Source organism: Physella acuta, unplaced genomic scaffold (genome assembly GCF_028476545.2).
Source record: "Physella acuta isolate Inbredline_101_S28 unplaced genomic scaffold, ASM2847654v3 ptg002364l, whole genome shotgun sequence".
Classification (NCBI taxonomy): domain Eukaryota; kingdom Metazoa; phylum Mollusca; class Gastropoda; family Physidae; genus Physella; species Physella acuta.
The window spans coordinates 55,300-73,127 of record NW_026733856.1 but is presented as its reverse complement, the minus strand read 5'-3'; the positions used below and the strand labels follow the sequence as shown (position 1 = coordinate 73,127).

The following is a 17,828-nucleotide window of genomic DNA, read 5'->3' as shown; positions in this document are numbered from 1 at the left end:
AAACTTTGGGAAGTTGCTAAGAATACATCTGGGGAGGTTACTGCGGAAAAAAAAAATGTTTTTTCTCTATATAGGGTTTATAAAAATAAAAGTCGATTGCGGTTCCACATCGTTCATTATATCACCTTCAAACTTTGGGGAGTTAATTAGAACACTTCAGGTGAGATTTCTGCCCAAAAAAAGTGGGATTGTTCTCTATATACGATATATAAAAACAAAAGACGATTGCGGTTCGACACATTTTATCCGGATGCCATAAAACTTTAGCGAGTTGATGCATACTCCGGATAAGATTTCTGGGGTGGGAGGGGGTGGGTGGTTTAGGAAGGGGGATTCAATTTTGCATGGGCGGTCAACCGGCAGGATGCGATTTGGCGCCTTGGTCTTTACCCCATTGAGCGCTATGGAAACTACGTTCGGTCTAAGCAGTGTGATAGACTATTGGTAGGATGGGGCGTTACAGACGCTCACTAAATTGAATCAGGCGTGTCCGCCGGCGCCCTGGTAGGGTGCTATTTGGCTGCCAATAAAAATTTGTTTCGACCCCCAAAGGCTTACATGGGCCGCTGAGGGCCATGTAATACGTATTATTTTAATAATCAGAAACATTAACCATGGTAAGATTATTAACTTGGATGTTTCTTTTTGTCCAAAAAACAAATCCAAACAGTTTCGTCACTTTGTAAATGATGCAATTAGCATCTATTTTTATACAATCCAATCAGAAATTCAGATCGAGCATGTAATACTAGACCATTAGTAACGCTAACATATTGCATCAGATACACTGATGTTTAAAGCACGTCAAATAATTTTTTACGTACTAATGAAAAAATCCTGTTCATTTGTGTCACTTTAGCGAATGACGAAATCTGCATCATTCTTCACAGGATGCTATTTGGCACGCTGGGTTATCCTATGAGCACGATGGCGCCTGTTAGTTTTAAGGAGCCAGGGGCCGTATGCTGCGCCTATGCGGTAGTTTAGTCGGGGAGGGGGGGGGGCTGCTGTTAGCGCTCTTCTACGTTCATGACACAAGGGCGGTCACCGAAGTGTATTCTACCTCATTATTTCGGTGAGTGATTAATGTGCACTCAAGGTTTTCATGCGGTAGTGTTGGTAAACACGTGTCTCGATATTTATGATTTAAGCGAAGGCATTGTTTACATTTAAATAACTCACTTTCAGAAAACAAGGTCACGCGTCTAAGAACATATGATTGGTAATGCATGGATGAAATCATTCTTATATATTTCGTCGGACTTTCTTCTATTCCCGAGCAACTCGCGGGGACGGGTACGCTAGTTTTCTATATAAAATTCATTTCGTTTGGGGGGGGGGGGGGGGTAGACTTTCTTCTGGGGGGGGGGGGGGTGGGGTCCTGGAAGAAACTCTGGTATCAAGACGAACCATTTCTAGTAAATGAACCTGTTATGACTTGCCATGATACATACACATTATACACTGCTAAATATTTCTGTTGATAAAAGGAAGAGCTATGTCGTTGCGATCAATGGAATGTTTATGTCATTTTAACCAAAAGCTTAACATATCACACTGAGCTCAGCTCAATTCAAACCATGAGCGGTAAAATAAACAACCACTGTCTTGTACGCTACATTTTGACAAACATGTTAGCCAATGGACACCAGCGAGAAAAGTCTCAAAGGTATTTGAGAGGTCCATAAATTAATTTAAAAATCATGCACAGCTTAGTTACAATTAAAATGGTTATAAAATCCTGCCTGTCTGGTTTTTTTTCGGACTTTACTAAAGATTGGATGTATTTGATGTTTTTAATATTTTCGGTAACTAAATAAAAAAAAAGCAAAAACAATTTGGTTTTCACGTGTAATGGCGACATAAACAATGGCATCCTGCTATCCTATTCGATAGGCCGCCATAAATTTTATTGTACACAATGTAAGCTAAAAATAGAAAACTAGGTCATGGGGTTTTAAATTTGCATTGATATTTAAAAACTTGATCTGCAAAGTTTTGTAAACAAATAGCTATCGATCTCTAAGTTACTGTACAGCGAATCAATATTTGTCTTACGAAAGTGAAACATCTGGTTATAACTTAGGCTTGATGAAAATAAACAGAAATGTAGCCTTAAACTCAACAAATTATTTTCAAGTTCTCTGGATTTGCAACTTTTATAGCATTTATTCTAAATATATATATATATGTTACTGTAATACGCTAAAACTGTTTTTGGTTTGATTATTTTTTTGAAAAACTGTTTATTTAATTAAACTTTCCTATTTTACTCTTTGCTATTTGTAACATGACTTTTGTAGGCGTCACTCCGTAGGCTTGGTTGATACAAGGTGGTCAACGAAAATACAAGTCAAGAAGGTGCCGACTTTATATAGTCCTACAGCCGTTAAACTCCTTAATAAAAAAGACCATTAACGTGCTTAATATGAAGGTTGCCTCCTTGTGAAAGGGCACTGGTCATATGCATTATATTAAAAACAATTTTTTAAAACAATTAATATTAGTGCAAAAAATATTTAGGTAATTTTAACTGATTTGAACGATATTAAAAAACTGCTGTTTCATACATCTTTATCAAATTTTAACACTGTTAATGTATTCGAATAATTAAAGCAGTCAAAATACTTAACTTGATAAGTTTTCTTTCAATATATTCTACATTATTGTTTTATTTTCCCCTTTGACACCGGAAATTAAACAAAAAATGTCTTGGACATGTTAAATCGTCAAACTTTACGGAGACGACTTTTCATTGAACAGACAGTAATAATATATTTCAGAATGCAAGCAAAAGTATGTGTTAAATAATTATAATTGCTAATTCTCATTAACATGCGAAAGCGAAAAATAAAGCAATGCTTTATTGATTTACTATAGATATTTACAAGCTTTTATTTAACTCACTTTCTCTGTCGTCAGTCTAGATTTAAATGCCTGAGCGAAATTACTGGCGCTCCTAACTGTCAGATACGGTTCGTAGTTGGAACGTGGGTCAAGCCATGAAGACAATGCATTATGACATTAAATTTGACTTAATTGGATGCATAATTATTTTTTTATGAATTAATTGAAATATTGTCAAAATTATTAGGCAGTATTACCCTACTATTCCGCGCTACTATACACGCGTCAGCACGTTCAAGAGGCGCGCAATGGTTTTTAGTCATGCAACTCTAGTGTAAATAAAACAAGTAAAGTAAAACAAAAATCTTAAAAAAAACGTTTATGTAATAATGCATTAAAAAGGAGAAAATAAATAATACACTACTATTTAAATTACTATAAATTGATATATATATATATATATATATATATATATATATATATATATATATATATATATATATATATATATATATATATACCAAAATAATAAATATAATAAAACCAACGTTAATTAAATAATACAACAGTGTGAGCTGCCCATCCAGGGGTTACCTCCCACCACACACCTCCCCAACCCTTAAAACCTAGCAATTCATTCCCCACACCCCTATCCAATAAACGATTGTATTAACATGGTTTTTGAAATATATTGATGTTTATATAACTTGGTGGTGTTTCATGCTTTAACAATTTTCTCCGATATACAGACAAAAGAAAGATAATAGTCTCCAAACTGAATAAACCGGGAGTGATCTCCCCTAAACTTTCTCGAATATTCTAATATAACACTATGGGGGATGGCAACTCGGGATATAGACTTCTAGACATGATTTTTAATCCATTTTAAATACTCAAATTTTTACTTTCTCGTATATACGAAGTATAGAGAAAGTCTTGTAATCGTGCAAAAAAAAAAAATCGAGATTTTTACAAATCTCGACGTTTTACACCTCACTGATACGAAAAAACATAATTTTGCAATCTTGTCCGTATGTCTGTGTGTCTGTCTGTGTGTCTGTCTGTGTGTCTGTCTGTCTGTCCGTGTGTAAACACGATAAATTGAGTACCGTTACTGCTAGGTTGATGAAATTTCATATATAAGTATTTTATCAAAATCGTAGATCCGTATCAACTTTTGAGCGATTTCCGATAACCAGAAGTGGTACTTTTTCCACTTTGAATTTTTTAAAAGCCTATAACTTGAGTACTATTTCAGATAGATAAATAAAATTTCACATGTGAGTAAAAGATCTAATTCTCTACCTTCTGTTAAATTTTGAGTAATTTCCGTTGACTGGAAGTAGTACTTTACGCTACTTCCGATTTCTCAAAAAACTAATGTAAATTTTAAAAGTACTAATAATGTTGCGCACTATTATGCGCTTTTTTATTTGGCGTTCACTTGGTGTGCAATTAATTTGTCTACGAGATTTTATTCTTTTTTTTAAAACTTTAAGTATTTAAAATGGATTAAAAATCATGTCTATAGCACGAGTTCCCATCCCCTGTTATTTTATATAAGAATATTCGAGAAAGTTTAGGGGAGATCACTCCCGGTTTATTTTTAAATATAGAGTAGTAACAGACTACCTACAGGTCCTAACTCGCGACGAGGTACACATTTGTATTAAAACACAGATCTAAGACATTTTCCATTTAGGTGGGTTTTGCAGTAGAGTGGTTTCTTAAGTCGTGGACAAGTGATTGCGCTTATCTCTGTTGAGTAGCTATATATTCTGTCCCATATTAGACACATTTGTAAATATATGTCACAATATGGGCATAGAGATGATATAACGATAGCTTATCTTTGCGGACGACGCTAAACTTTGGCATCGACACCACGGCCTACAAGTTCAAATTCGGTCCTTCAGAAATGTTTGAAGTCTCTAGATTAAAACTACTTTTCTCTTTTATGTGCCTACTGACCACATCACATGTATTTGTTCTGAAAGCCTAAAAACAGAGGCACAAATATATCGTCTAGACTTGTGAGGTCTACAGATTAGGTATTTTGGCAGTTATCTAAGCCCTTGCCTGTTCTGACTCAAAGCCTTATTCTTTCTCTATCGACGCCTTGCGTGACATGAGATTGGGTTTTTAAGGCGGCATAAAGCTTTATGTTGTTCCTTTTTGAGTACACTAGATTAAAAACTAACGTTTTCAGATGCCTAAAGATGTTTAACCACTAATTAATCAGAATAATTGGTCAAGATTTCAATTCTTGGTTTTGGGACACGTTAGTTGCCGGGGTTGAGCTAATGTCGATAGCATAAGGACTGTACCTTGATGCGGGTGTTTTATTTGTTACCCATCCTAATAATTGAATGGTTGATGGGGCTTCTTCAAGGGTTTGATTTGCAGTAATATTAATGATATCATGCATGTGAGGCTTTTGTAAGAAGAAAATGCGTTAAAACACTTTTTAGTTATGCTTTTTTTAAAATAGGCCTATATTTTACGACAACATAATCGTAATGAACAATAAAATGAATTTAAACAACTTTAGAATACACCTGTTTCGGCTAACATGAATGTTATTCTTCAAACTAGTAATGTTAAATGTGTCTTTTTCGCATTTTCGACTTATAAGCAATACAGTAAATTCCGATAACGTCCATATGCATACAAGCAATGGCGTAGGCGAGGAGGGGTTTAATAGTGATTTAATAATGATACTTTCTTAACCCTCTACTGGACATCATTTTTGGTACCTTGCCCCCGGCAACTGGGTGGATTTGGATTACACCCAAGTTTTACTTCATAGTAAATGGCTTCAGTTTTAATTATTTGAGTTGGTAGCAACATTGACACAGTTGAAGTTATTCAGAACAAGGTGGCCAGGAGAAATCACATTAATTAGTATAAAATTTACCATTACTAACAATAGGCCCTACTTAATTGTTTAATTATGCTGGATGTTAAGCCTGGTAGGTATTTATGTTTACTAATTTGTACAGAAACAAAAAAAGGATTCCCAAACAAAGTTTTATTTTTCAGAAATAAAGAAAATTATACAAATCAATAAAGAACAGTTTCAAAAGAATTTGTATAAAAGTAATTATAAAATAGGAATATAGTATTGCATAGATAAAAATAAAATACTTGACACAAACAATATGAGGAATATTTTTTATCAGAGAAGAGAAAAATATATGATGTAGTTTGAAAATAATAATGTACAGAATGTAGCTCTTGCAGATTAAAATGAAAATTCTCAGGCCTATATAATTTATTGAGTAAATGAAGCAAGCCCCAAAACACTAGGCTAAATAATATGCATGGGACAGGCATTGAAAACTACAAATTGCATATAGTGAAGGTTACCCTATTTTATTGGCTATATCTACCACAGAAAAGATTTATGGCTTTAATACCTGCTTGTAAAATTGTTCAGGAAAAAGTGAAGTATTGTTAACTTTTTATGGCAGGCTAACTATGGGCTGTGTTCTGGGAACATGTCATCTGTAAGGGGCATTGTTCTCGGCACATGTTGTCATTTTTTGTGTTCTGTGAGTTCATGGAACATGTTGACATTATTTGGCTGTGTTCTGGGAACATGTTGCCATTTTGTGTGTTCTGGGAACATGTTGCCATTTTGTGTGTTCTGGGAACATGTTGACATTATGTGGCTGTGTTCTGGGAACATGTTGACATTATGTGGCTGTGTTCTGGGAACATGTTTGTTTCATTTTTAAATATTATAATAAAACATTTTTAGAAATTCTATATTAGGAATTGTGTATATATATAAATTTATATATTTAATAAGACAATTGGATGAATTATAATAAACAGCAAAAATTAATACTAATAGTTTCGCTGTCTGACAAGAACGCTCTGTCTGTCAAGAACGCTCTGTCTGACAAGAACGCTCTAGAGAAAACACAAGCAAAATAAAAACATGCACAGTAATTCGAAAAACGAAATATGACGTCGACACATTTAGCGTAGAGTAGAAAATAATCTCAAACCCAGAGAGTGCTCACAGTTATATGACGTCATTGATTTTCGCGTTAACATTGAATAAAAAGGAAATGTTGTCTAATCTTAATGGTTTGCGTGAAGAGTTTCTTGCATACAATTCTTCGGGTAGGGGCGAAGCCCCACCCCACGCGTAAGAACGTCTGAGCCCCCCCCCCCCTCCCCAACTCAAAAGAAATTTCTTCATCGATACTCTATAATAAAATTACCGCCTAATTAATGTGTCTAATCTAAAAAGTGGTTTTCTTGCAATTTCTTTAATGCAATTCTTCGGGTAGTGGCTAAGCGCGACACCAGTGTTTCTTTCAGACTTTTTCCTCCCCGGAGAGGGGTGGGGGTACTTGGAATTTTCGGGGGCGGACACTGGAAAAAGTATATAATTATATTTCGTTGAATGGGACGGTAGACATGTTTTTTTGGGGGGTGGGGGTGGGTGGGTGGGGGTGGGTGGGGGGTGGTGTGTGGGGGGTGGGGGTGGTGTGTGTGGGGGTGGGGGTGGGTGGTGTGTGGGGGGTGGAGGTGTGTGGGGGTGGGGGGTGGGGGTGGTGGGGGTGGGGGTGGGGGTACTTGAGGTTTTCGGGGGCGGGGGTAGAATTTTCGGGAAGGGGGCGGACACTGGAAAAAGTATATAATTATATTTCGTTGAATGGGACGGTAGACATGTTTTTTTGGGGGGTGGGGGTGGGTGGGTGGGGGTGGGTGGGGGGTGGTGTGTGGGGGGTGGGGGTGGTGTGTGTGGGGGTGGGGGTGGGTGGTGTGTGGGGGGTGGAGGTGTGTGGGGGTGGGGGGTGGGGGTGGTGGGGGTGGGGGTGGGGGTGTGTGTGTGGGGGGGTGGGATGGTTTTAGTTTAGAGAAAAGAGACAGCACTATCAGCCTAGCGCCCGTTGTACCCTTCCTCAACGGGCCATTTATCTAGTGATTCAAATAAGTTTAGAAGTATTTGGCTTGATGTCCCAATAGTGAACTGTATTCCGAGCTTGTTTCCCTAGTGATAACCCATCTTTTTTGTGCCACCTTTCCAATCAAATATCCAGCTTTTTCTTGGCCTGTATCATAATGCTGGTCATAGACTTGCTTGATTTGTGTATCACAATATGATTTTGAATGTTCTTCTGTAAATGAAATAAAGACAAAATATTTTGATATATTCTTTTGTGGAACTAGCAAGAGAAATACATTACAAATTTATATTACTATCTCTACTATTTCTTTACTATAACTAATTACTTTGAAAAGATAAAGCACTGAACATGATGAATAACAAGAAACAAACATTATCAGCAAAGATTGTAGATTTAAAATTGTGTTCATTCATATTGAAGATTAATGAAGTAGACTATCAATATTTACCCTCTTGATGGCTGATACTTTGATTTGATGTCTTTACTTTAAGCTTACACATCAGTCTCTGTGTTGTAAAATATGAAATAATATGCTTCAATAAAACTGTTTCAGTATATTAATTACATTAGATAAGTACATAGTTTTGAGCTCTATAACAATATGTGTTTCAATTATCATTCAAATATAATACCCTCTATGTTGTACAACTCACTGATTTATTAGAATTTAAGAAAAGACAATAATTAATAAAATATTTTGGATAAAAATCCATTATATTTATTATAACATATAATGCTATCTCTTGCTATAATAATTACTTTAAAAAATTGGTTATGCCTATAGTACAGTTACCTGAGGATGAAACTAGGCACAGTGTATAGTCCACGGAGACTGATTAATATCCCTTGTAATTGAACATCAGTTGTAGTTATGAAATCTGGATGGCCAAACACACACTCATAGTCCTGAAAAGCAATTTACACATAGATTAGCAAGAATATCTCACAAATTATTACATTAAAGTTAACCCCTATTTAGTGCAATCCATCAAAGTAGTAGCATTTTTGTTAAGTTGTAGACACAATACAAAGTAATGTTTGTTCTGTGATTTACATACTTTTATAAAATAGCAATCAAATTATATATATATATATATATATATATATATATATATATATATATATATATATATATATATATATATATATATATTCATTGTAAATTTTAGTTATGTCTTGCTATTAAATTTATTTACTCGACTGATCTAAACTCACTTTATTTAAACATAATATAGTGGATAAGTATAGTGATTTTATTATTCAGCAATAAATAGCAGGCCTAAAAAATTTTAAATAGTAACGTTTGCGAATGAACACATTAAATTCTATGTATTTCCATATCTATGTCTTTCCCAACTTGATGCATATTACTAACCAAGCATTAAACTATAGTCCTAAACCTGACTCTAATTACTATTTATTGGACAACCTGTATCTTTTTGATACCATGTTATAATATATTATTTTAAAAAAGAGCTTACCACTAATTACTAAAATCAATTGTTTTTAGTATTAACTGAGCCGCATACTATCTGCTGCTATTGTCAACAACAGAAATCCAGTATGTTGGCAAAGATTAGTGTCTAAGTTCCCTACAACCTCTTTCCTCTCGAGTGCGGAAAACACTGAAATCATTAATCATTATTTCATTATGCCTAATAGTTTAAAGGTAGTATTAAAGTAGTACTAAATAGTATGAGTCTTAGTTACTATAGGTCTAATGAATATTATTATTGTGTATGCTTACATGCTTTAAGTTTTATGCACAATATTGGTATATAACATATAGTCTATAGTATATAGTTAATATAGCCTAAGCTATAGAGTATATAGGCCTATAAGCCTAAATATAACAGCAGCTTGAATAATGCTCATTAGCATGCATTCACTATAAAATATAAAGATTAACAAATATTTCAATTTAATTTAATTCTAACTAATAATAGTAAATAGGCTTTTTTTCTTGTGGTAACAAATTTAAAGTAGCCTATAGGGCAGTATAGTTATAGTATAGGCCTACTAGATTCTATATTTAAGTATGTGGGCTTTTCATTCCAATGCACCACAATAGATACCACACATGATCAAGCTGGACCTCTAATCTAAAGATTTAATAATTGGGCCTAACAAACAGTGAAACTACAATAAAAATCATGTAAATTACTAATTTAACCTTCTTACCTCCGCTTCTCTAGATTCCTATTTTATTTCCTTCAAAGTTTCTTTTTATGCAGCCGTATGATTAGATTCTAGACTATATTCTAATAAACATGAAATAACTACTAACCAGAACACTAGATCTAAATTTCTATATTCTATGCAATATGTATATAACCTATAGGCATAATATTTATTCTAAATTCCTATGCGATGTGTCGTGAACTGTAGTTTCATGTTATTTTTTAATGGCGGAAATCAGTTTAAAATTTCGTTTCCTTCCTTTTGTTATTCTATTTATAGATTCAAAATGCTTAGAGTCGGAGCAATTATCATTGAATTAGTCGGGTGATCCACACAGGAAGGTGCTGGTATATCTATTAGTTACTCAGTGATCAGATCATTGACAGAAACAGAGATAGCCATTTGCATGGGGTGTTAAATACGCATGGAGTTTTTTAAGACACAGTAAACGGGTCAACTCGCTTGTCACGTGATTAGGTACACGTTAGATAATTACGGCTTTCAATTATTGTAGTCTAAAGTTGTTTCAGCACTCGTTTTCCTGTACCATTTATTTAGGTATTTTCTAGCACAAGCTACTCATGCAATAACTCTAAATTATACCAACGTTTTATGTCTTTCCAATTTGTATAGGTTTAAGGGCTGTTAGTGTTCAACAACCTTTCTTTCAGATTAGTTTTAGTTTGTAGTTTTAGATAAAAAAAATAAACTTGTTGTTTTCTAGCCCTGGAAATCAAGTAGAATGCACGCTCTCAACCAAATCATAGAAATGTACAAAGACTTCGGGCAGATGACTACCATGCATGGAATCAAACGAGCCTCTCACAGCGAACCAACATGGCTGAAGTTGCTATGGACGCTGTTTGTGTTTACCGGAATAGTCTGGGCCACGTACCAGATCATCCTGACGGTCCGGACCTACTACAGCTTTCCGTCCTCTACACAGCTCTCCATAGAAACCAGTCATACACTGGAGCTGCCGGCTGTCACTATATGTAACCTCAACCGGCTTCGGGTGTCCAAAACAGGGTTTCTTCAACCTCAGTTCGATGCGTGGGATAAGGTAAGCTGCATGTCAAATATTTCTCTCTCAATTTCTCTTGCTCTCCCACTTTCTCTCTCATTCCCGATTTATATATATATATATATCTGTATATATATATATATATATATATATATATATATATATATATATATATATATATATATATATATATATATATATATATATATGTGTGTTACGGTCAAAGCCCGAAGTCGGCGAAAGCACGCATTGGCCGGCCAATGTGCGCATTGGCCAATATTGCCTCACATTGACCGGTCAAAGTCCAAAACTTAACTTTATTTCAGCCTATGACCGGCCAGTCCGCGGACTGGCCATGGTGGACCGGCTAAAGTCCTAATTAGAAGATCATCTGGCTAGGGACGAACGGCCAAAGTCCGAATTAGAAGATCATGATCAGATTTATGGTTAATTTCATACCGTAAGGATCACGAAATGAAGTCTTTATTGATTATTAAAGTAAATGACAGAAACATTCAAATTATTTTATTGTACTTTAGTCCCAATCAATATTATCACTTGTTACAAAAAGTTGAACTTTTATGGCATTTAGAAATACATCGATGGACATCGTTGCCACAGGATCTACAAGAATGGGCTACACTGCAATATTTTTCACAAACTACACATGATCTGTTGACCATATTATTGTCACGCAACTGGTCTGGACGTTCCTACACGGCAGCAGATGTGTTGGCTGAGGATGTCGTTGTATTTATGGCAACCTCCATTTCTTGTTCAATGTTCTCAAGATCTTCCTCAGTAACTAAATTATCGAGAGCCTCTCTTTGTAGATTTGAAGTCCCACTTTTGTTTCGCATCCAAACAAGACTTTGTATGGCCATTGTTATATTCCTTGATGAAAAGAACCTTGGGTTTGGCTATGCCTTGGATTTCCGTGAACTAGTGTCAGTACAGGCAACATGTTCTTTAGTTCAGAAATGACTTGATTCACAAATTCTCTTCCATTAGGATTTGGATTATTTATTTTGGCAGCCATCTAGTATGTCTGTCACTTGGTCTGACGGCCCTTTTGGTCCATGTCGCATGGCATATAGAATGCCATACAAACAATACGTTACAATGAAACCGCAACCAGAATAATGAAAACGCGATCACAACTTAATCTAGATAGGACATTATGGCCAGTGCGCGCATTGGCTGGCCAATGGATGAAATACTTTGTCAATTTTAAACTTTTCGAGCTTTGGCCATCACGTCCCTGCCAGCGCGCGTATAGGCCGGACAATGTGGGAAATACGCTATCAAGTTAAAAGTTTTCGGACTTTGACCAGTTTGTCACGGCCAGTGCACGCATTGGCTGGCCAATGTACAAAATAAGCTCTCAGTGCTAAGCTTTTCGGGCTTTGGCCGCACTTCGGGCATTGACCGTTGACCGTAACATATATATATATATATATATATATATATATATATATATATATATATATATATATATATATAAGACAGGATAATATATAATTTGTTAAGGATAAGGGGAAAAATCGAATTTTCAATATCTACATAGAATTTGAGTGTTTGAAGTTTAAATTTTATGAATAAACTTATCATAAATGCATACAAATAAATTAATGTAACTCTTCTTCTTCTTCTTCGTTCTTAATTGAGAAATACGGTGGAGGATTCAGACAACAAGTCCAACTTCATGAACAAACCGGACTGTGGTCTCCAAGTTGGCAGGTGCCCCATATAATTTTTCCCTGAGTGGAGTGGTCAGTGGCCAGTGTCTGACTCGTGCCTGGCTATACAAAGTACATTCCTGAAGTACGTGCTCCGTATTTTCCGGGGCCTTGCCACAAGGGCACATTTCGCCACACCCAACCTTCAGTTTTTTGTGCATGTGTTGATTTAGTCTGTTGTGGCCTGTTCTAAGTCGAAAGATTATGTATTGTTGTTTTCGTGTCAGATTATAATAGCCATCATCTTTATTGTAGTGAGGGTGTGTGTCAGACCACATTTGCATTTCTTTGTTTTTTATTATTCTTTTTATTTCTTTTGGGTGTAGCGAAATTTCCGGTTGTGGTTTCTTTCCCCCAATTTTTGCCAGCTGGTCTGCAATCTCGTTACCCTGGATCTGGCAGTGGCCCGGGATCCACTGCAGCACAATTCTGCTGCAGGTATTTATTAGCCTCTCTAGTGCTGTCATAAGTGTTTAAATATAGGACTCTGGATTTTTTAGGGATTGCTGGACAGATTTGGCATCTGTAAGAAATATAATCTGACTATTTGGTGATTTAGGGTGTGCTGACAGGAGGTTTGCTGCATGCTCTATAGCTTCATTTTCTGCCCTAAAATTGTCGGATAGGCTGCCTGTGGCTATTGCCTTTTCCAGGCTTTCTCCGCTTGGCCATTCAATAAGGACGCCAGCCCCGCCATTTTTTGTGGCGTCTTCAGCTGAGCCATCTGTGAAAACTCTAATTCAGGTATTGCTGGGGTACTGATCCTTAATGTGTTTATTTGTTATTTTCTTTAGTTCTTCTTGATCATAGTCAGATTTTTTTCTATGGTGTCTATTGAGTCAATAATGGTTAAGTGACAGTGGGAGATCCAAGGCGGGGAGAGGTTTTGAGTTTGTATTGCTTCAGGAATGATATTTTCGATTTCATATTTCTTTTTTAGATTATTTGCTTCTTTGATGAAACTTGTTCTTTGTAGCCTGGTTGATTGACTGGGTTTCTCGAGTTTTTGCTTTAGGTTATGGTTTTCCAGTGCCTCTAGCTTTGTGTATTGAGTGAGGATTTTTTATTCTCTTCTTTCTTCTATTGAGCTAAGAGCGGCTATTTCCTCCATAGCTTTTATAGGTGTTGTTTTCATGGCTCCTGTCATTATTCTCAAACCAATGTTCTGAACTTTGTCAATTTTGCTAATATTTGTTTTTGCTGCTGAGCCCCAAGCCGAAGACCATATTCTAACGTAGGTCTCACATAGCTGGTGTAGGTTTTTTCAGGATGTGGTGATTTGCTCCCCAAATAGGCATGCTAGCAGGTTGCATTAGAAATATTCTACACAATAAAATAAACATGCATGGATTGATTTTAAATTATGGAAAGATAACATGCATACACATGATAATTATCAGTCGGCTATTTTTATTTTCGATCGTAGGACGACCTGACCATCCCACAACAGATGAGGGAACTGAGTGTGACCCTCAATGATTATCCCCACGAAATCAAACAAAGCCTAGGGCACGCAATGAATGATATGATGATGCAATGCACATTTGATTCAGTTCGTATAAATATTCCACATCAACTGCATTAAAGTATATATAATTTCATAATTAAAATTTTGTTAATCACTTAATGCCTGAATTATTTTCCATCCGTGTAGACTTTAATTATTTTGAAAATTTAAAATATTTTTTAAAATTTATTTTAACTACAGCATGGATGTAAACTTAATTATTTTGAAAATTTAAAATATTTTTTTTATTTATTTTAACTACAGCATGCATGCGGCCCCAGCAACTTTAAGCTGGACACATTTATCAACAACGGAAACTGTCACACATTTGGTGACAAGACAGTAAATCCATCAGTTTCATGGTAATTCTTGTTCTCTATCGTTTTCAATGCCCAGTGTAGGCCGTAGGGGCCTACACGCCATCTTTCCATACAGCATTTTAATATGATTTGTTTTCCATTTCGTTCCAGCTGTTTCTAAATTGTATATGTCACTTTAATTTTAATGTGTGTGTTTGGTCCTTCTCTTTTTCATTCTAATTATGTTTTAATCACCTTCCATACAATTCCTAATATTTAGGCTTCTTACAAAACCCGGTCCAGCCAACGGCCTGATCCTAGACCTCGACATCGAGCAGGACGAGTACCTGCCAATAACAGAAAAAGCTGGGATAAAGGTCTTGTTACATTCTGGCTCTGAGATCTTCTTCCCTGATAACACTGGCATCCTGGCAGCGCCGGGATATGTTACTAGTATTGGAGTTAAGAGGGTATGTAAGTGATGTTTTTATGATTTGGGGAATTATTGCATCTGTTATGCACACACACACACACACACATAAACACACAAACACATATACAATGTTTCTTCCAGATTTTTTTCTCCGGAGGGGGGTGCAGTTGATATTTTCGGTGAGGCGGATATTTTCCGGGGGGTGGGGTGTCGGACACAATTAAAAGGAGGTTTTCTATATAAATTTCATTCCGTTCGGGGAGGGGGTGGGGCTGTTGACTTTCTTCAGGGGAATGCCTGGAAGACAATCGGCATATACATATATATATATATATATATATATATATATATATATATATATATATATATATATATATATATATATATATATATAATATTTCTGTGTAAAGTACTTTTATTGTGCTGGGTAAGGTTAAAGTGTAAGTAGTTATTGGTGATAATGTGTATACGTTAGATGTATGTGCATCTTGTAAGTATGATTGAGTTTATCTGGTTGGGGTGTTGCTTTTTTTGATAGCATGAGCATGTTAGGGAGCAATAAACTAATTATGAAAGTGTGTTGTGACCTACTTAGGTCTTCTTTTTATAATTGTTTAATTTTATGAATATTTAAGTGGCCTTGAGTGGTCTGTGGTTTAAACCATTTTTTTCCATCACACTCATGTGATAGTATTCACCACTGAGTTCGTGTGACTCGTGCTGTGGCTCCTTACACCCAATGGTCCTTGACATTGGGGTCGACATCCCATAGTTTTGGAGTAGTATACAAAGGAGGAATTTTCCTAGCACGGGAGCCCACTAGACACCCACAGAGAGAGAGAGAGCAATGTCGCCATGTTGTACTTTCTAGTTTAAGCAGCAATTATCTCTAAGTTCAAGGGTATTTAGTATTTTTCTGTATCTAATTTTAATAACGTGTAGGTTGTGGAGATAACTTAGGTACCATATCCAGTGTTAGTAGTTGAAGTGTGTTATTCCTGAATTTGTAAGTTGGGTTTTCTCATTAGTGTATATTTTAGTGTATAGTATTTTATTATTTAGTCTTGTTTGCATTTTAGAAGGCTTAAGATTGATTAAAAGTTTATTAGTTGCAGAAAGTTTTCGCATTTGTTTTTACCCTAGAAATTAGCTTCGAGTCCTCGAAGATTTTTTGTTTTCTGGTAATCTTTTTAGTTTATTTTATAATTTATCAGTCTAGGACCATCCCCAAAGAATCAGGGTATTGCGTCATCTTTACCAGTGGTAGAGTTACGTAATAATGTATATGAGAGTACATATTTTGTTTGTTGTGAGTGTATGTATTTAAAATGTGAGGCTCAGGTTCATCAACATCGTTTGATATGATAACTGTATTGTAAACATTCGCACTTTCAGTCAGAAATCTACATGCTACCACAACCTTATGGTAACTGCATCAGCGCAGACAACACCACCAACGAAATCAAAAACATCTTCCAGCAGCTCGGCTATACCTACACAAAAGACGCATGCCTCAGAACCTGCCTACAGAAACGTATCTTTGAATCATGTCGATGTATTGACCTAGACCTTGCCAACATGGTTCGTGTACTCAACTACAACAACTGGTTAGATTTGCACAACACGAAATCTCTTCAAATATGTAATAAGACGATGGCGGGCTGCATGGATACAGTACAAGGAAAGTTTGAGAAACATGAGCTAGGGTGTGAGGAAATGTGTCCGCCGGCGTGTACTCAAAAGTTGTTTCAGACAACCGTGTCGACAGCAGTGTGGCCGGCAGACCGGCATTTGGACCGGTACGTCAAATTCGTCAACAAATTTTCCGCGAAGAAAAACAGAGTCTACAACTGGACAAGTTATCCCCACGAACATATACGTAAAAATTTCTTAAGACTTGAGATTTATTACGAAACACTTCGATACGAGGTGATATCTACATCAGCTGCATACAACTGGAATAATCTTCTAGGCAACATTGGCGGTCAACTTGGATTATGGCTAGGGTTCTCTGTTCTTACTGCTATAGAAGTCTGCCAGTTCATAATTCAAGTGCTAATTCATCTTCTTAAAACGTATTAAAAAAGATTTTGGAAATCAAAAGAAAGAGACCCATGTAACAACACAATTGATATACCATTACCTTCTGAGTCAACACTTGTTTAAAAACATGTATTTGATGTGTTGTTTTTTCGTTACGGAAACCAGCATTTATGTGTAATGCTATTTCTTATGGGATTTCCAAATATTCGGATATTTAACAAGTTTTAAAATCTAGGCTTGGTTATTTTACATTTTTTTTCAACCAACATGCTCTGTGATTAGAACTTTCTAACGATTTATTATTCTTTTCTGTGGTGACAATCACTAAACATCAAGTAATTTAAGTTATTCAATATTGGATTATTATACATGGTATAATAAACGTATGGACATAGTTGGTAGAATGTAGTTTTTTTCAGATACACTGCCATGGCTGTGTTAAAGTTTTATAAAATGAACAGTAGAGTATCATATCTGAGAAAAAAATAATACGTTAACATATTGACATAGCAATACCATTGCGTACTCTACTGTACAGTACCCCAACGTAAAAATCACACCATACGAAATACGACCGAAATTACGGCACCCACTATACAATTCTTTAGTTGACCGTACGCACTTCATCACACCGCAGCCGAATATAGCAAGACAACATACACCAAAACACCATACTATTCTTTAGTTGACCGTATGCACTTCATCACACTGCAGCCGAATATAGCAAGACAACATACACCATACAACACCATACAATTCTTTAATTGACCGTACGCACCTCATCACACTTTAGCTGAATATAGCTAGATACCACTGCAGACAACATA

General features: G+C 35.8%; 1 long non-coding RNA gene across 1 annotated transcript; it reads right to left on the bottom strand.

The window, feature by feature from the left end:
• Nucleotides 1-7,840: 7,840 nt before the first annotated feature.
• LOC131933094 (uncharacterized) lies at nt 7,841-9,322 on the bottom strand. Its single transcript, XR_009384847.1, has 4 exons — nt 9,257-9,322; nt 8,569-8,681; nt 8,224-8,281; nt 7,841-7,985 (listed from the first exon to the last, which is right to left on the bottom strand). It is a non-coding gene; the product is annotated as an uncharacterized LOC131933094 (long non-coding RNA).
• Between the last annotated feature and the right edge of the window lie 8,506 nt (nt 9,323-17,828).